This window comes from Oryctolagus cuniculus, chromosome 14 (genome assembly GCF_964237555.1).
Source record: "Oryctolagus cuniculus chromosome 14, mOryCun1.1, whole genome shotgun sequence".
Classification (NCBI taxonomy): domain Eukaryota; kingdom Metazoa; phylum Chordata; class Mammalia; order Lagomorpha; family Leporidae; genus Oryctolagus; species Oryctolagus cuniculus.
The window spans coordinates 95,233,952-95,253,361 of NC_091445.1; the positions used below are offsets into that span (position 1 = coordinate 95,233,952).

Genomic DNA, 19,410 nt, shown 5'->3' on the forward strand with positions numbered 1-19,410 from the left:
GGGACTAGCTCATTGTGTGGGCACAGAGAAGTCACCCCCAATGATTAGCAGGAATCCATTGTCTACACAAGTGGCCCTGTCCAGGTGGCATTTAGAGGCCGGGAAGGGAGCACACTCATGGACGTTTTTAGGTTATCATCGGCCAAGCCAGATGTGCGTCTTTCATAGGTGTCGCTTAAAGTTTGTGTTGCATTTGTTTTCTCTAGTAAGAAATGCGAGAGTAATAAAAGGATCCAGGAACGATGTCATTTGTGACCTACTAGGATATTAACTTCATAGGTGCAGCTCAAACCCAGAGGATGCATTCTTGCTCAAAACATCTCCAAATTTGGGAAAACAGTTCGATGTGTGGATAAAATCTTACTCTGTTAAAATAAGACTCATTAAGAGACAGCAGCAACATTTTTCCCCTAGCTCATCATAACCTGAACAGAAACTGAAAATTATTTATGTATCTGAAAGTTTTCCCATTCCCTGGTCCACTCCAAAGTGCCCACAGCGTCGGGGGCTGGGCCAGCGTGAAGCTGGGAGTGAGGACCTCAATCCAGGTCTCCCACGAGCGTGGCAGGGACTCACCTGAGAGATCACCTGCTGCCCCCCAGGTGCTATCAGCAGGCAGCTGGGGTCCAGACTGGAGCCAGGACTCGATCCCAGGCACCCTGATGTGGGACACAAGGGGTCTCCCAAGTGGAAACTGCTACCCCCAGCACCCACTCCTGAACGGAAGTTCCCTGAGTATTCAGACGTTACCAGTGAGAGAGAACTCAGATCTGCCTGCAGAGATGAAATGCTGTCCAGATTAACTCACTGAAGGCTTCTGATTAACACGGATTCTTACGAGGAGTCGCTTCCACGGTGCTTCCTTGCAAGCTCACCATGAGGTGTGAGTGCGTGTCAGCTCCGATGTGCTGCACGCAAACAAACCAGCGTCCAGTCTCAGCGAGAAGAGAGCTGTTCCGTTTGTCGCTGTGCTGGGTTCCGTTGTCTGGTGTGTGGCAGGAGAGCTGCAGCTCTTTCCTGAGGAGGGAAAAGGGGCTGTGCCGTGGGCCTGGACCACGAGGGAGTGAAACGGGCTTGGTTCTGTCGTCCTGCGTGAAACCCCGTCTGCGTGCAGAGAGAAATGAGCTGCTTCCCATAATGGACCTGGAAAGAAATAGATTGATTGCTGTGGAATTCACGCAGTCTGTGCATATCGTTGCTTAAGGAAATTATCACAGAGAGAAAGGAATTCAGAGACGGGGTTTTAATACTGATGACAACACAAAGAAGAGGGAGAAGCCTCAGTCATTTATCTCCTGGTTATATGTGCACAGAGAGATGAGCCGATGCTTCCAGACTCAAACTACATTAAACTCACTTATAAAATATCTACAGTGTTTGGAAGGTGTAACTAAATTAACAAATTTCATAATGTTTCATTTGAATATATAGTAGTTTATTTTAAAGCATTTAAATTTTGTTATTTTAATGAGGCCAGAGGGTTATAATTAAATAAACTCTGTTATTATCAGAACAGTGCCTTGAAGAGAAACAGCATTCCAAGTGGAACAGTGAGGTTGCAACATACCTGAGTAAGGCCAGCGTCAACCTAGGCCGCTGTGTGCAGTGTTGCATCCTGTATCTGTGCGCTGGTTCAAGTCCCGGCTGCTCCGCTTCCAATCCAGCTTCCTGCTGATGTGCCTGGGAAAGCAGCAGAAGATGGCCCAAGTGCTTGTCCCCTGCCACCATGTTGGGGACCCAGACAGAGTTCCTGGCTCCTGCCTTGGGCTCAGCATAGACCTAACGGTGCAGCCATCTGAGGAGTGAAGCAGCAGATGGAAGATCTCTCTCTCTCTCTCTCTCTCTCTCTCTCAGATGCTCTGCCTTTCAAATAAATATGTTGTAAACAATACTGCACCTGTAAACACCTGCATGCATACTTGTCCACACTGAGGGCTGTGTGTAACACGTGTGCACACTAATCACAGGAGCAGATCATGAGAGCAGAAGAAGGCAAGTAGGGCTCACCAGAGACCTAACTGAGGACTTAGTAATTTATTCAGAGTGTGCTGTCCTCAGGGCGGAGGTGAACATCCAGTCCCATCTGTCTGACCACAGTGGCTGAGCTCTGTGCACTGTGTGGTCTAAGGGGACGGCGTCCTTGACCTAGTGTAGACATGGGTACTTGCGCACACACCTGGGGACACACAACTCATGCATAACACACTTCTACAGAGATCGCAATACTTTGCTTTTTTCTTCTTGCGGTGTTGAAATCCCAGCCTTGTGTCAAGTGTTCCTTCAACCAGCAGCATCCACCTTACCTAAACTGTGATTTGCAAACTCTGGGCTTGCAGTGTTCCCGTAGAAAGCACACGTGGAGCCCTCGTGCGGATCTACATCTCTGACAGCGTGAGCTGCAGTGAGCTATGAGGCTGGTGCACGCGCACATTAGTAGTGCCGGCCGGTCCATCTGAATTTGTTTATGGGTGCTTCCCACTCGGTGTCCACATAACCACACGTGCGTCTGGGAGGCCTGTCTAGTTTCCTCTCCGTGAACTAGACATAGTTGTGAGTAGGCCAGGTGAATGCAAGCTTGAGCTAGTCTGCGTCAGAGAAAGAAATTGACCAGGGAGAGGGGAAGCCAGGGCGCCCACAGCCACCAGTAATTGAGATCAGGGAGAGGGGTGCAGCCTGGGCAGTGCCGGCCGTCACCACAGGGGTTTAAAACATCCTCACTTGACTTGGTTTCCCACAGAACCATGGTTCGCTCCAGAGGCTGCAGAAGGGATGACTTTGAACGGTGCTGGCTGAGCGTTGAGTTCCTGAAGAGTCGCTTTCCAAGGCCACGGCCAGCCAAATGCACACTCCCCTCCTCCCCTCAGGGAGCGTTTCCCCTGCGCCAGCTAATGTGTCTGGGACTTCTGGATCATGACCACTTCGTAAGTTCTCAACTGAAGTCTGCGCTGCACCTTGGACTGGGAGACTCTTGGAAGAAGAGCTTGTAAAACATATATTCTTCATTTTTCAACAGTATTTGTGAAGGGAAAAGAAACGCAAACCACAGCGATGAAAAAGGACCATAGAACAAATTGACCAGGATTTTTTTTTTTTTAAAAAAAAGCTCTTATTTGCAAGAGCCAACAACTTTGTAATACAAATAACATGTGGCCAGTGGCCAGGAAGGGACATAAGCAGTGGCCAGGAAGGCACATAATTAAATCCGTCTTTGCTACTGCATAAAAATAATTATGAGTGAAATTGCATAATGACTGTTTAAAATCAGAAGTTGAGATAATTAAATTTCTCTAAGTTATTTACCAAGACACATTTATTATATTAGCAAAATGTGTGCTCGCTAATAAATAGTAAAACAAAAACAACCTGATAAAAATTAGAAAAAAGAAACCTAATTACTGCTAGAGAAATTAAGTCCAACCTCAGACCTTAACACACTGGAATTGTCGAAGTTGGGAATTTTTACTTGAATGACGTCATTGTCTTGAACCCCTGTGCGCCGGGCACGTTTTACAGGTACCGCTTCTCGGATCTTGGCCTCTCATGCCTTCTGCGTCCTCCCTGTCCTGTGGACACGTGTTTTGACATGGAGCTGGTCTCAGGACAAGGAGCCACGTCAGGGCCTGGGCCTGGCTCCCTCAGTGACTGGCAAGCCTGAGTGTGGGCAGGGTCAACTCCCCAGGGAGTAGTCGGGGGCAGCAGCTGAATCAGCTTCCCCAGTCCTCCCCCTAGGGGTCTGGCCATCCTGAGGCCACTTCTCGGAGCAGTGACCCACGCGCAGTCCCCTGTGCCCCTCCTCCCTTCCTGCCTGAGGTCAGCCACACATCACTGGTGCTGCACCTGTGAACCGAGAGAGAGCACCCAGTCTTTGCTCAGGGCCCCTTCCACGAGGTTCCCCCTCCAGGCTAAGATAACCCCAGTAGGAAATCTGCATATTTAATTATGCAGATATACAGCAAAAATTATACCAGTGCTATCCACAGATTCCAAACTAGGTTAGAGGTGTGCACATGCTTGCTTGCTTTCTTTCCTTCCTTTTTTCTTTTTTTTTTTTTTAAAGATTTATTTATTTATTAGAAAGAGTTACACAGAGAAGAGTCAGAGAGAGAGCGAGGTGGGGGGGGGATCTTCCATCTGCTGGTTCACTCCTCAATTGGCTGCAACAGCTGGAGCTGTGCCTATCTGAAGCCAGGAGCCAGGAGCTTCTTCCTGGTCTCCCAGGTGGGTGCAGGGGCCCAAGGACTGGGCCATCCTCCACTGTTTTCACAGGCCACAGCAGAGAGCTGGATCAGAACAGGAGCAGCTGGGACTCAAACCAGCACCCACATGGATGCTGGCAGCACAGGCGGAGACTTAGCCTACTACCCCACAGTGCCGGCCCCCCCCCTCTCTCTTTTTTTTATTGTTGTTTTTCAACATCTGGTACGATGGGGGATGGAATTCCTTCTGTGGGTGTTTCTCTCTGTTCTTCTCTTTGCTTGCTTGGGTAGACTTCTGAACAGAATGTTCTAGCCAGTTTCTAATACCCACCCCCCTTCCCCTCTGAAAGCTGACAGAACTGGATCCCATTAGTAGCGGCACCCATGGCCTGGGACGTGATCTTCCAGTTCCCGTGCGAGTGAGGATCCTGGGCACTCTGAGGAAGCTGCTGGAGGCCGGGCTGTGGTCTCCTCTCCTCCCTGCCACCCTGTCCAGCCTCCAGTCCACCCGGGCAGGCACCCTCTAGGCTTTGGTCCTGGTCAAGGGGGAGCATGTGATGACAGCGACAGCGAGAGAGAAGCCGAGAGGGAGAGAGAAACTGAGGGGGAGAGAGAAGCCAAGAGGGAGAAAGAAGCCGAGAGGGAGAGAGAGTGGCTGCTCTGTGTGGCCGGCTGCAGCCCTGAGCTGGAGGCCAGGCCTCTGTCCAGCAGCCCCCCCCCCAGACTCCACCATTTCCTGTCCACCTCTTTTTCTTTACGAGACCAGGGTTACAGACTGAAGGACATGCTCAGGGTTCAAAGACGCCTCGAGCCCCAGCGGAGCTCTGTGAGACTCAGCCGTGGAACGACTTCTTAGCTGGGAAGCACTTCTGCTTGTTCCACCAGTGCCACTTTCTTCTTGCTATCACCGTTAAACAAGGTTTGTTTACTTGTTTGAGAGAATTGCAAAGGGGGAGAGACACAGATAGAGATGGAGACTGGAGACAGAGAGGAAGCAGGGGAAAGAGGGAGGGGGGAGGGAAGGAGGGAGGGAGGAAGGAAGAGAGGGAGGGAGGGAGGGAGGGAAGAAAGGAGGGAGGGAGGGAGGGAGGGAGGGAGAAGTGAGGGAGGGGGAGGGAGGGAGAAGGGCGGGAGGGGGAAGTGAGGGAGGGAGGGAGGAAGTGAGGGAGGCAGGGAGGGAGGAAAGGAGGGAAGAAAGGAGGGAGGGAGAGAGAGAGGGAGGGAGGGAGGGAGGGAGGGAGGGAGGGAGGGGGAAGTGAGGGAGGGGGGAGGGAGGAAGGGGGTAGAGAGAGAGAGAGAGATCCCACCCAGTGGTTCACTCCCCAAATACCCACAACAGCCAGACCTGGGTCAGGCCAGAGCCAGGAGCCAGGAATCCATCCTGGTCTCCGCTTGACTGGCAGGAGCTGGAGGGAAAGTGTGTACTGAAACAGGCAGCCTGGTGTGAGATGGGCATCCCGGCGACACCCTAACCTGCTGTCCACCAGAGCCACCCCCTTAACTGTCACTTTAAAAAAATCAAGCCGCTCCACGTGCTCATCAGTGCGGCTTCTCACCTTCCCAACACTGCCTCCTGCCGAGAACACGTCCCCAGCCCCCAGCCCTCTCCCGGGAACTGAATGCCAGCCCCTGCCCTCTCCGGGGAACTGAACACTGTGCATTTCCCAGGGAGTGGCGCCCCCCACCCCTCCCGCATCCCGGCGGTTCAAGTTCTCCAGCTTGGAACGGATGGAGCTGTGGCTCTGGGGCTCATTTAAGGCAGAAGGAGAGGTTTGAATCTGTGACTTGCCTTCTCTGGACTCTACCTGTTTCCTTAAAGACACCTGCAATGTGCTGATTGGCTGAGGCCGCTCCAGCGGGAAGTGTGGGAATACTCTGACGCTACCATCATCACCCTGGAAGCTCCTGTTTCAAAGTGGAAACGAGGTGGCTGGCAGCCACCTGACCAGGAATCTACACATAGGGTCTCTCTGTGAGTGTGTTCAACGCTCAATGCCTGTAACACAGGGAACGGGTGTGAGCCACGGATAACACCACGCCACGTGGGAGCCGTGAGAACACCCCAACATTCTGCTGTGCCAGTCCAGATTTATCTACCGCAACATGACTTAACTATAAAAAACAAGATGCTTAACCTGGATGTGTCCGTATTTCCACGTTAACAGTCATTCCATTCTTTCTTTCTGGGGAATAAAAACAGACATCCAAAATTAAAATGGGAGAAGGGAGCTCCAGGTTAGGGACCATGGGTGCAGACACGGAATGACAGAGCGACCTTTGTCTTGCTTTTCAGGGAAGTCTGCAGGCAGTGGGGTCCGTTTGGTCGGGATGTCGCCAGCTGATTGGCCTCATGTGGCAGCTGCACAGAGGAGACTTGAGTCCCCGGCGACAAGTAAAGCGGACAGCGAGGAGGAGCTGTCCTCAAAGAACCTGCCTCCCGAGAGGCGCTTTGCTGGAGATTTTATAGCGAGCATTAGGGGCGTGTCCAGGATGTAGAAAAGGGTGGCCCTCCCCGCTCATGCAGCACACAGAGTTCAGCACTCTGCCCTGAGCCAGCGTCCTGGTGCTCTGCCCTAGGGCCCTCCGCGTGCCGTGGTGCAGAAGGAGCCTTCTTGGGCCGTCCCTGGAAAAGGAGCTCCAGGAGTGAACCGCGCCGGGTCCCCTGCCCTCGCCCTGCCTGCGCCCCCTCCTGCCTGGCATTTTTGGTTACAGAGAGTTCTGTGCTCCAGCCCCCGTGACCCCAGCACGTAATGAAGAAATCACTGCTTGGTTTCTTTGCTAGAATCCTTTACTTGTATCGGTGTCCCTAAGATACCATGCTGTGAAATACTGCCAGACTCCAGTAGTACTACATTTAGTATATATCACAATAGGACACCACCCAGGGTTTCTAATTTGGCATATTAGTTTCACATGCTGATGATTGTCAACTCTTCCAAAAATATATCATGACAGGAATTTGTTTGCTTTTATATTTTGCAAGAAGGATTTCAACAACCAAGTCATTCAGTACATCTCTTTCTTAACTGGTGTGATAATAAGACCATTGTAATCTCCATTTAACCGTCAGTCTATACATAGCTCCAGCTGCCAAAGATGCCGTAGGACCCACAGCCACACGTTGAAGAGTGTTGGGATCTGAGGCACTTTTATGTTTTCTCAGGAGCAGGGACTTAGTGACTTCCTGTTCCCCACACCGAACCTCCTCAAAGAAAATGACAAGAAAAACAAAGCAAATAGCAAACAGACAATTGAAAAGCAAATGTTGCAACAGAATATGTGTTGACACGGAGCTGTGCTATAAAAGGTTGCCATTCATTTGCTTATAAAATGAACATACTGCAGGGATCTTTGCAAAGCCGTTTGGGAGAGGACCCACTGGGCATATTAGTTATTCCCTTGAAAAAGGATATCTTGGAAGAGATTCATCCCCTGGGGGAGTGCACATCGTATCCTGCATAAAAGCTGTGTTGAACACTTGTGTAGAAAGACTGGGTTGAAACAGAAGCAGTCCCTGACCTGAGGACACATGTCCTCACCAGACACGCGTTCAGTCTCTGCCCGACATCCTCCTGCACCCCTCACCGCCCAGGTCAGGACCTGCAGCCCTGCGCTGCACAGGCCCCTCTCCACCTCTGCCCTTGCTCAAGCTCTAAGAGAACTGTCTCTGCTGAGCCTGTGTCCCAACCCGGACCGTAACGTCTAACTCTGCCACCAGATCCGAACCAAGTCCACACTTGCAGCCAACCTCATCTCACTGACTCGGGCCACTGATAGTTCTTTCTTCACTGCCACCCCTTAGGTTTTCTTTCACTCACTGAATGATTTTCCCATCTACCCACCCACCCACCCATCCATCCACCCATCCACCCACCCACCCACCCATCCATCCACCCATCCATCCATCCACCCACCCACCCATCCATCCATCTACCCATCCATCCACCCACCCATCCACCCACCCACCCATCCACCCACCCATCCATCCACCCATCCACCCACCCATCCATCCACCCATCCATCCATCCACCCACCCACCCATCCATCCATCTACCCATCCACCCACCCACCCATCCATCCACCCATCCATCCACCCACCCACCCATCCACCCATCCATCCATCCACCCACCCATCCACCCACCCATCCATCCACCCATCCACCCACCCATCCATCCACCCACCCACCCATCCACCCACCCACCCATCCATCCACCCACCCACCCACTCATCCATCCATCCACCCACCCATCCAACCACCCACCCCTCCACCCACCCATCCATCCACCCACCCATCTACCCATCCATCCATCCATCCACCCATCCATCCATCCATCCACCCACCCATCCACCCACCCATCCATCCACCCATCCATCCACCCACCCATCCATCCATCCATCCACCCACCCATCCACCCACCCATCCATCCACCCACCCATCCACCCACCCATCCACCCATCCATCCACCCACCCATCCATCCATACAGATTTATCTATTTCACACCTACCTATCATTCATCCATCCACCCATCTATCCATCCATCCAAATACATCTATCCACCATACACCAATCATCCACCCATCCACCTCATCCATCCACCCATCCAAGGTTGGTCACTGCCCCTCCAACAAGCTATGGAGAGGTGATGGGAGAGCCAATGTGGCAGATGCAGAAACAACCAATTCTGTGATAAGACAACGGAGACCAGGCTCTTACGCACCTTGTATTCTAGAGGGCAGTAAAGAAAATAACTGAATGAAGAAATCAAAGCACAAAGAGAAAGTAGCTACTGTTGACAAGTATAGGATTGAAACAGGCTACCAGCAGAGGAGGGTCGGTGCACTCCATAGAGTTGGTGGTCATGGGAGAGCTGTCTAGCAAAGGAGCAGCAAGAGAGTGGAAGACATCAATAGAAGAAGAGGAGGAGGAAGAGGAGGAGGAAGAGGAGGAGGACGAAGAGGAGGAGGAGGAAGAGGAGGAAGGGGAGGAGGAGGAGCAGGAGGAGGAAGAAGAGGAAGAGGAGGAGGAAGAGGAAGAGGAGGGGGAGGAGGAGGAAGAGGAGGAGGACGAAGAGGAGGAGGAGGAAGAGGAGGAAGGGGAGGAGGAGGAGCAGGAGGAGGAAGAAGAGGAAGAGGAAGAGGAGGAGGAAGAGGAAGAGGAGGGGGAGGGAGAGGAGGAGGAGGAAGAGGAAGACGAGGGGGAGGAAGACGAGGGGGAGGAAGAGGGGGAGGGAGAGGAGGGGGAGGAGGAGGAGGAGGAGGAAGAGGAGGAAGAGGAGGGGGAAGAGGAGGAGGAGGAGGAAGAGGAGGAGGAACAGGAGGGAGAGGAGGAGGAGGAAGAGGAAGAGGAAGAGGAGGGGGAGGAAGAGGAGGAGGAGGAAGAGGAGGAAGAGGAGGAGGAGCAGGAGGAGGAGAAGCAGGAGGAGAAGCAGGAGGAGGAGCAGGAGGAGGAAAAGGAGAGGAGGAGGAGGAAGAGGAGGAGGAGGAAGGGGGGAGGAGGGGGAGGAGGAGGAGGAGAGGAGGAGGAGGAACAGGAGCGGGAAGAGGAGGAGGAAGAAGAGGAGGAGGAAGAGGAGGGGGAGGAGGAGGAGGGGGAGGAAGAGGAGGGTCGGAGCACTGTCCACAGGGCTGAGTGAGAACAGACGCTGCGTTCCAGCGACAGAGGGACGTTTCCACACAACAGGAAACCTGGAATAGTGGAGGAGCAGATCCCCCGGGTTTGCGGGTCTAGGAAGACTGACCGCACCGACAGAAGGCACTGGGGTTTCCAGCCTGTCACTCAGATGTGATAGCAGCGCCCAGTGATGAGGGAGTCACACTGGGAGGAGACCCCGAGGGAGACTTGCTGTCACTCCGCCCAAATCAGCACTTGCCTTTCCTGTAGAACCTGAGGAGACCTTCTAAAACAATCCGCGATGTTTGGAAAATGAAATGAGATCCGGAAACTGGCAGTTCTTCCTTCTTGTTTTTTTTTTTTTTTTTTTTTTTTTTTTTTTTTTTTTTTTTTTTGTAAAGATGTGATAAAAAATTTACTCTCAAAAGTTTATATTGTTTGAAAGCAAAAGAACTTTTCTGACTTATTTTAATTCTAGAAGAGAGTGTTAATTTGGAGCAGCACATTTTCTACATCAGAGCACGTGCTTTCAAACGAGGTGGGAAGTGGGAGCAAATCATGGCTGGCCTTGGATGGAGGCAGCCTGCTAACTGATTTGCTTGTTCCAGAACTGGGCAAGACAACCTGTTTGGATTCTTCACATTGATGGGATTGTTCAATGTTCGTGATATTCGCTTTCCTCCCTTTCCTGTTTTCACGTCCATGTCGCACGTGCTTAGCTGGAAAACGATGACAGTCTCCATGAGGCGCTATTGTGATTTTTGGCAGAGTGTAGTTAGGAGAGAGTCGGGTGAACCAGTGATAAGACTTCCTGCAAAGACTTAGAGAATGGCAATAGGTGTGAATTTCCAAAGGCCTCTCTCTGGAAGAGTCGCCTTTTTGGGCAACACAATGTGGAACTTACCGCAGCTTAATCTCACGCGATGTCACTTCTTTCTTGGGTACAGTGAAATTCTAGACTGGCGATGGTTTTCTTCTGAACGAATGAATGAATTGGCCAATGGACCTATGTGACCTTAACTCGATGACAAACCTCCCACAAGTGTGACTGCGTGGGTACCTCTGTGAGTTCTCATCCCGGTTAGGGTTCCGAGAGGGCAAACATACCCCACGTGCGGTCGGAAAGGCTGGCCTCGCGACTGGTTTAGATTGGCAGGCGGTGGTGTCACTCGTCAAGCCTGCAGCCCTACGCAGAGCCTTGCCTCCAGACCCCTCCTCTTGCACTGGCGATGTCGAGAGGAAAGGGCCCGGCTTTGTCCTCAGGGGAGCTCTCTCACTATTCTGTGGTTAACATTTTTGAAAGCAATGATAAAGAGAAGGTAATTCAGGACAGAACAGCCGCGCTTTGTGCTATAAAGTCTTATTGCTGTGCCATTTTGTTGTTTCATATTCAGCTCTTTCATTTATCTAATCCTTAATTATTTGCACTAGTTTCTTAACCATCCACCCATTGTGAACTTGTCCTTATGCTTATACTTCCTGCCAACTGTTTCACACATGGCGAATATTATTAGGAGCGATACTCTAAATTTAATACACAGCTACAACAGTTTTGCTTTCATTATGTGCGGTAATATCCATAAATAGAGGCTCCGTTGTTGGCACCGACTGCATCCCTCCCCACTTGCGTCGCCTAATTATGGCTCTCACTTGAATAACTTGGCAAATGCTTGCATGGCATCTTCAATTAAAAATAAATAAAGCAGAATAATGTTCTTTCTGTGCTCTTCAGCTAAAAAAAAATAAGTGTTATCCTTCCGATCAATTGAAGGATGCATTCCAAGTCTCTTTCCAACATAATTTTTCTTAAGGCAAATTAAAAATGTGTGGTATCTAATCAAAATAAATATGCTTTTCAACGCCCACACTTCCTGTTGCACAAACTTCCCAAACAATCGTTTCATACAGCCTTCCTAAGGGGAGCGCGGAGCCTCAGCCCTCGTCCTTGACTGAGGTTTGCGCTGTGGCCCTGTGGTGCCTCCCGACCCCAGGCCAGGGCCCCTCACAAGCCTGATCGTCCAGGGCCCAGGTCATAGGCACACAAGCGCGCGGCTCCTTTCTCCAATGGTATTAGGAGAAATGGCCGCTATCTCCACCACCCTTTGGTCCACGAAGTCACACAATAGTATGGAATTCAAGTGTGAGTTTATTTTGATGCGAATGCAATTTCAGAATTCAGGCATAATCATTTTTCTCATACTGTCCATGCATTATTAAAAAAAAAACTTTGGTGCTCCAAGATAAACTCATTTTTAAAAAAGATTTATTTATTTATGTGAGAGGTAGAGTTACAGATATAGAGGAGAGACAGGGAGAAAGTGATCTTCCAACCGCTGGTTCACTCCCCAAATGGCTGCAATGGCCGGAGCTGAGCTGATCTGAAGCCAGGAGCCAGGAGCCTCTTCTGGGTCTCCCACACGGGTGCAGGGGCCCAGGCATATGGGCCATCTTCCACTGTTTTCAGAAGAGAAACAGCCGGGACATGAACCGGCACCCATATGGGATGCCGTAGGTGGAGGCGAAGGCTTAGCCCACCATGCCACAGCACCGACCCCTAAACTCATAGTTTTAATTCCATTTTCCACAAACTTTCTGAAGCACCCCCATGTACATGGCTGCTTGACAACCCCATTTTATTCCTGCCTAATTGGAATTGTTTTGAAGTTATATGAGTTTTGACAGAGTCGGGGTTTATTGATCTTTGCTATAAGCAGTCGGCAAAGAAAAAGAGGAAATGGCCATAAAACCTCAAAAACATTATGTTATACTAAACCTTTGAAGATTAATAAGCGATGGGCTAACTAGCCTAACATCTGCAGTGAGGGAGCTGTGAGCGATGCAGCTATTTATTGTACAGTGGAAGGCAGCGGGGAGCGTGCGGGAATGCAGGAGAGTGGAGGCCGGCAGATCCTGGCACGCACAGTGTTCTGTTCACTTGTGCAATCCCATCTCCCAGGGTGAAGCCAGGGATGGGGAAGAGAAGCGCAGAGCAGGGACGGGTGCTGGGGGCGCGGTCCGGGGGCCCAGGCCGCGAACGTGCAATGCCCCCCCGGGTCCCCAGCCTCACAGCCGTTAGCACCACTGAAGCCGGAAGTTCAAGGGTGATGAATCTGCTCGCTGGGTTGGGAATTTATCTACCTGGCACCGGGTAGCGTTGTAAAGGAAGAGTGACCTTAGGACCATCCTCGGCAGCAGGTGGTAGGCAGAGGTGGACTTCATCTTTCTCGTGAGCAAATTAACTTGCCCTGAGCCTCCCAGGGAAGGGCAGCAAGTCCAAGGAGCCTACCCCTCAGTGGGGACACAGTGCGGGACACAAAGGTTTTCTGGGTCATGTGCAGGGCATCGAATTTTTGTGGAGCAACAGCTTAAAAAAAAATTCACGTTGGAACGAAATGAGAAGTGAAATTGGGCCTGTGCGCCCGTTGTGTAAGAGATATACCAGAGAAGCAGAGGGCAGAGGAGACCCGGACGAGTTTTCCCTGGGGGCATCCCTGCCTCGCCAGCTCTCCACCGCAGCAATTGTCTCCGCTGTTGGACTCAAAGTCAAGTCTCGCCCGCTGCTGACCTGAGACGGCAAGTCGCTGGCCCTTCGCGCTTGGCTGCTATGTTTTCTTTGTCACCTGACAGATACCCCTGTGACACGATGGTGCCACGTAGCGTCGACGTGTGTTTCCATTCATCTACTGGGCTTCAGTTTCTCAGACTCTACGCAATGCAACACAAAGCTGAGAGTCTCTCGGTACAAAAGCAAAGTGTGTTGTTGGGTCAGGGGGTTCAGAAGTGTAGACCTGCAGAGGTGGATCCTGGTACTCAGATTGGCCTGGACAAACATGGAAAGGGCTACGTGCAAGGCCTCGGAGTGAGAAAGACCTGCACGTGGCCTCATCGCTGCTTGGAGGTCCTCTCGGACTTAAAGTTTAAGGACGAAGCGCACGGCTTGCTTAAGGCTGGGGACGCACAGCAAACACTTAGACACACACCAGCTACCAGTAACAGCAATGCCTGGGCCCCTTGTCCCGATCAGCAATCCCACTGGCACAGCTCAGGGCTGACCTGTCCTGAACCCTTGTTGAGGGAGTGGCCCACATCTCCAGATGTGTCCACTCGTGCCGTCCTCACACGACCGCAGGGGAGAATCATTACCCCCACTGCCGATCTGTAGGTGAGGAGCGGGCATGGGGCTGCTGGTTACCTCCCCCAGGAAACGGCCAACGAGCCTTGGAGGCAGAACCAGGCACGGCCAGCTGGGGGCCAGAATTCGCATTCCTCATGACTGTGTCACGCTGTGGACGCCAGAAAACCATCGCAAGCTGAATTTGATTTAAAAAGTTAAATTTTAAACAAGTCATCTACCATACTGTAAAAGTTATTTTTACTTGGTAGTAGGGGATTATTGTTTTTATATCATTTATTAGCATAATATTTTATGTAAAACCACTTTGATGTCTAGTAGCTTTGGAAGGTGGAGATCGTAATACCTTTCCTGTAATAACTTGCAAGACATTTTCATAATGGAGACAGTGGGGAATGTGTCACTGGGGTCGTACGCGTAGTGTAGGAATTAGGCTTTTTCCTTACAGATGTGTAAATTAAATTTTATGCTGACTGTGGAAGGCATCCACAAACCAGCTGTTTACTGTAATTGGGGGGAAAGAAAATAAAAGAGCAGTTGAGACAGAAAGAGGGTGTCGCTCTGATCCCTGCCTGACCCACGAAACCAGCCCTGAGTTCATCTGCTGCTCCCCAGGGCCACATCTCCGTGCCCGCTGGTGCTGGAAAGGAGACCTGGGGTGGGCCCAGACGACCCCCACCAGCTCACGCCACCCGCAGTCAGCAGAGGACCCACACGGCTCGTCAGCGGGAGTGTCCTATGGCTTCCAAATAGCAGGTGCACCCAAAATTTGGGGCACACGCTTGAGACAACAGAGAGAAGGGACTTGAAGATGAGCGGAGGGGGAGGAGGGAGAGGGATGAGAGGGAGGGAAGGAGGAAGAGGAGGGGGAAGAGTGAGGCGAAGGTGCTCCAGGCCCTGTTGGCCGTGCACCTGGGCCCGGCTCTGGCTTGCGGTCAGGTGTTTGGCCGCTAGGACAATAGCCTTCTGTGCCATCCCCCTCGTTCGCTGAATCCAGCATTGAGGGTTTAGGGAGCCGGAGGGGACATCTTTGCTGTCCCAAAAACAACACGCAGAGTTTTCTTTCTGTGAATGCTTTGGTGAATGAGATCGAAATGCTTTTGTTTTGAGGAACAGAATGAGCTGCATTGTGCGGCGTGAACAATCGCTCATTCTTCACACGAACCCTGAATCCTCCAGCCCCGAGACCACGTTCTGCCTTACCTAGAAGTCCCCTTTCTGAGTCTCTGGCTTTCAACACAAACATCCTCTCACCCCATTTCCCCTTCACGGAATGAGCGATTCCTTTTCTCTCTCCCTGACGGTGATTCCCAGAGGGCTTTGCATTCTCTGGACGAGAACACTTCTCGGCAGTTTCCTCGGTGGACACAGTGATTTCTGAAATACCTCCCCTGTCGTGCCCACCCCAAGTTCACGTTGAAACAACAGAAACCGAGATAGGGAGCAGCGGAGGGAAGGGAATGGCAGCAGCCACTTTGCCAGGACAGAGCTCAGCTCTGTGACAGCAAGGAGCAGGCAGAGCGTGGGGCTGTCGCCCACGGCCACCCCCGGATCCAGGAGCTGACCCGACAGAACGTGCATGCGCCGGGACCCGCACGGGGACCCCAGCCGCCTCTCCTTTCTGACAGTCTCCATTAGTTTAAGAACCACTTGGGGAGGGTTGGGGGGTGGTGCAGCGTGCACTTGCTGTGTCTCCAAGCAGCTGCCTCATCAGACCCTCGACATGACACGCACGTGCAAGGCCGAGCAGCTCACGGAAGGGAGACCGTGTTTGGGCTCTCACGGGGCCAAAGCCCAGCGTGTTTCAAGTGTTTCTTGCACTTTTTGGAAATGTGTGTTTTAGCTCAGACTCTACCTCAGCCTGAACACCACACCTGCGTGAGTTGTGGTGCCAGGCAGCTCACCTGCCCGCCCAGAGGATGGTTGGCAACAGCTGGAGACATTTCTGATTGGCATACCTGGAGGGGCGCCCCTGCCAGGGGGTGGGCCGAGGGCAGGGGTCTGCAACCTCCCGTGAGAAGCAACAAGCCCCCAGCAACCAAGAAGGAGTTGGCCCTAACTCTCAGCAGTGGCGGAGCTAGGAGAGCAGAGCCGGCCTCACCGGCCTCTGGGGGCTGCCACCTGCTGCCCCAGCTGCCCCTGATGCCGGTCTTTGGAGACACAATTTCAACGGCAGCCACTGTGTGTTTGCCGGAGGGCGTGCGGTGGCACAGAGGTCCATTTGCACGGGGAGTTGACACACAGTCAGCCTCAAGCCGGAGGTGCTCAGAGGATAGCTGGACTCCCCTGGGGCAGGTGAGGGAGATGATAGGGCGATGGCACTCCCTGAAGGTCTGGCTCCACCAGCAGCAGGCTGCGGGCCTTCTACAGCAGGCCTAGAGGAGCCCCCGGGCAGCAGCCGGGGCGGCAGGGGCCGTGCAGTGCTGCGAAATGGAGTGAGACCTGCCCCAGCAAGGAGACGGGGCCAGATTCTCTGCCCACTGGTCCACAGCCTGCAGCCTGGGCTACACCGCGACCCTGGCGCTGGTCGGATTCCTCCTCCAGAATCTGGAAATGAAGCGGGCGACAGAGCAGCAGCCCAGGAGCCCCCCGACAGCTTTGACAAGTCCTGCCACTCAGGAACCTGCCCGGTCCTCTCTGGGTGGCAGAGTCCCCCTCCCCTGCCCTGGGAGGACAGACGAGGCAAGACGTGCTCCCACCACCTGCGAGGCTGGAGTGCCGGGGTGGCCAGGGGCAACTCGAAGCTGTCCAGCGAGCGTGGCGTCCGTCCACGCCCACGACCCACGGGGCTGTGCCATTGTTCCTGACCTGCTCCTGCAACGGAACAGGGGTCTGCCCTCGGGCGCCTCTGCTGCCAGCGCTCCTGCCCCGAGTGCGGCTCTTCTGCGGGGGTTATATTTAGAAAAACCGTCCTTCTGATACTCACTTTGAAGAAGTGTCTGCTTTGAAATTTTATCCCTCCCCTGGGAGATTTATACGTTCTTGGCCCTAATGACGGAGATTCCCTAGTGAGCTCTTCTGAGCTTTATATTCAGAGAGAATTGTATTTGCCACATTTACTTTCAATGATGAATCTTCATGTGTGCATTTGCCAAAGCCTTAGAGCAATAGACATTCCTTACAGAAATCAAATAAAGGAAACTAATGAAGGGAAGAGAGGTCTTGATGTACTCAGTAATCGAAAATCTTTATTTTAGGGCCCGATCAAAATTGCCAAGGATGGAAACCCTTTAGTAAACACAGACAAAGTGCCAGCAGGAACTCCCAGAGGAACGCTGGATTCTGGAAGATAAACAGTGCGAGAGCCACGGACAGGTACTGCCGCCTCCGCCCAAGGGCGCTCAGTGCACAGAGCGGAGCTCCAGGCCGCTGGACTCAGCTCCTGGCCCTGTTCTCCAGGGCTAGCAGTTCTGAGCTTGCTTGCTTTTATTTTTTATTTTTGAAGCTGTGTTTATTTCTTTGAGAGGCAGAGTTACAGAGAGGGAGATCTCCCGTCCTCTGGTTCACTCCCCAGCTGGCTGCAATGGCCCACACAGGAGGCCAGCTCCACAGGTGCAGGCTATGCACGCTCTGCCACGGTGCCGCCCCCCTGAGCGCCTTTCAAGTGGAAAAGCCGCAGCCTCGCTCCTTGCGTGAGCTGAGCAGTGAGGCTGTGGCTGACATTCAGAGTGAACGCTTTCCGACGTGGTCAGGACAGTGTAGGAAAGTGCCACGGGCTCCATGGAAGCGGCCGAAGTTTAAAATTTTGTTGCCTGGAGTGGGGCAAAGGTGTCCCACTTGCCATGGCAGTGCGGGTGGGCGCAAGTTGTGAGCATATTTCAGAGATAAAAATGCACCTCTTGCATTGTCAGGATCAGCAAACCACGCTTTGCTGCCTATCCCGTGCGGAAGAAGAGTTGGTGAGAAAGCAGCACGCGAGGCTCCTGGGCTCCTGGGGGCTCTGTCGCCAGGGCAGGCCCCAGGAGCGTCTGCACTCACTTCCTCACCTCTGCTCGCGGCTCAGCAGCAGTCCTGCCAAACAGGGCCAAGACCAAAACACTGGGAACCGAACAATACCACTGGGCACGGTGGACCAACGAGGTAGGAGAGGCGGCTGCCTCTTACGTGGGGAAAGGAACTTAGCCATGCGAGTGTGAAGTCAGGAAGAATTCGCGCTCTGCGCACGAGGGTGAGTGTGCAGGGCAGCCCCCGAAGCCAGCACCCGCGGCGCTGGAGGCAGGTCAAGAGCTTCTCCGTGAAGACCGCGTTGAGCAGAAATGTGCTCCCCGCTCTGAGGCACGAGGGGGTAGCCCCCAGGGAGCGGGCAGCAAGAGCAAGGGCCAGCGCAGCTCGGGGAGGAGAGGGTGAGCACAGAGCCGAGAAAACAGGGAAAGCACGGGGCGGCAGGGGCGGCTTGGCAGCAGGAAGGACAGGCAGGGGCTTGGTCGCCGACTGCGGGGAAGGACAGGCAGGGGCTTGGTCGCCGACAGCCGGGAAGGCAGTGAGAGCTTGAAGCCCTGTGCTCAGGATGCCTGCTCTAGGGCGGCCGGCGGAAGACTGAGAGGCCGTGATGGTCAGCTTGGCTGGGGATGGGGACTGAGAGGCTGCAATGGTCAGCTTGGGCAGGGAGGGCAGGGATGCAGCATTGGTCAGCTTGGGCGAGGGTGGGGGGCAGGGAGGCTGGGGTTGGTCAGCTTGGGCGAGGGTGGGGGGGCAGGAAGGCGGCGTTGGTCAGCTTGGGCGAGGGTGGGGGGCAGGGAGGCTGGGGTTGGTCAGCTTGGGTGGGGGGCAGGGAGGCTGGGGTTGGTCAGCTTGGGCAGGGAGGGCAGGGAGGCTGGGGTTGGTCAGCTTGGGTGGGGGGGCAGGGAGGCTGGGGTTGGTCAGCTTGGGTGGGGGGGTAGGGAGGCTGGGGTTGGGCAGCTTGGGTGGGGGGGTAGGGAGGCTGGGGTTGGGCAGCTTGGGTGGGAGGGGCCGGGAGGCTGGGGTTGGTTAGCTTGGGCGAGGGTGGGGGGCAGGGAGGCGGCGTTGGTCAGCTTGGGCGAGAGTGGTCAACAGTGGAGTTGAGAAGCTGGCGTTGGTCAGCTTGGGGCAGGAAATTCGTGGCGTTCCAGGGGACTGGTGCTGGGGAGAGGGGCGTGATCACCCTGGGCCTGTAGCAGAGAGTGCACCCTAAGGGGTTCTGCTGAATGGTGAGGGGCCCGTGCCTGACTGTGCGGGTGTCTTGGTGCGCAGGGAGCGGTGAGCTGCTGGGACATAGCCAGGGGCTTGCATCAGGAGCTCCGAGGAGGGGCTCAGGCCAGCATAGTGCGATGGCCTGTATGGGTGCAACTGGAAATAAAGTCAGAACTGCTTTAATAAAGCGAGGTCCAACGTGGAATGCCTACATGACAGGCCAACTCTGCCTGGAGGTTTGTTTGTTTTTTCTGGAATAGCTATTTAGATACCAAAGCACACTAAATACTCGTATCTCCTGGCTGTTGGTAAAAAAAA

General features: G+C 53.3%; 1 long non-coding RNA gene across 2 annotated transcripts; it reads left to right on the plus strand.

Moving 5' to 3' along the window:
• Positions 1-4,129: 4,129 nt before the first annotated feature.
• On the plus strand, positions 4,130-7,201 carry LOC127488317 (uncharacterized). 2 transcript variants are annotated; one of them, XR_007915997.2, is made up of 3 exons: positions 4,130-5,115; positions 6,016-6,168; positions 6,490-7,201. It is a non-coding gene; the product is annotated as an uncharacterized lncRNA (long non-coding RNA). The 2 variants fall into 2 exon arrangements; XR_011382160.1 differs by having other exon boundaries at positions 6,016-7,201.
• Positions 7,202-19,410: the final 12,209 nt, after the last annotated feature.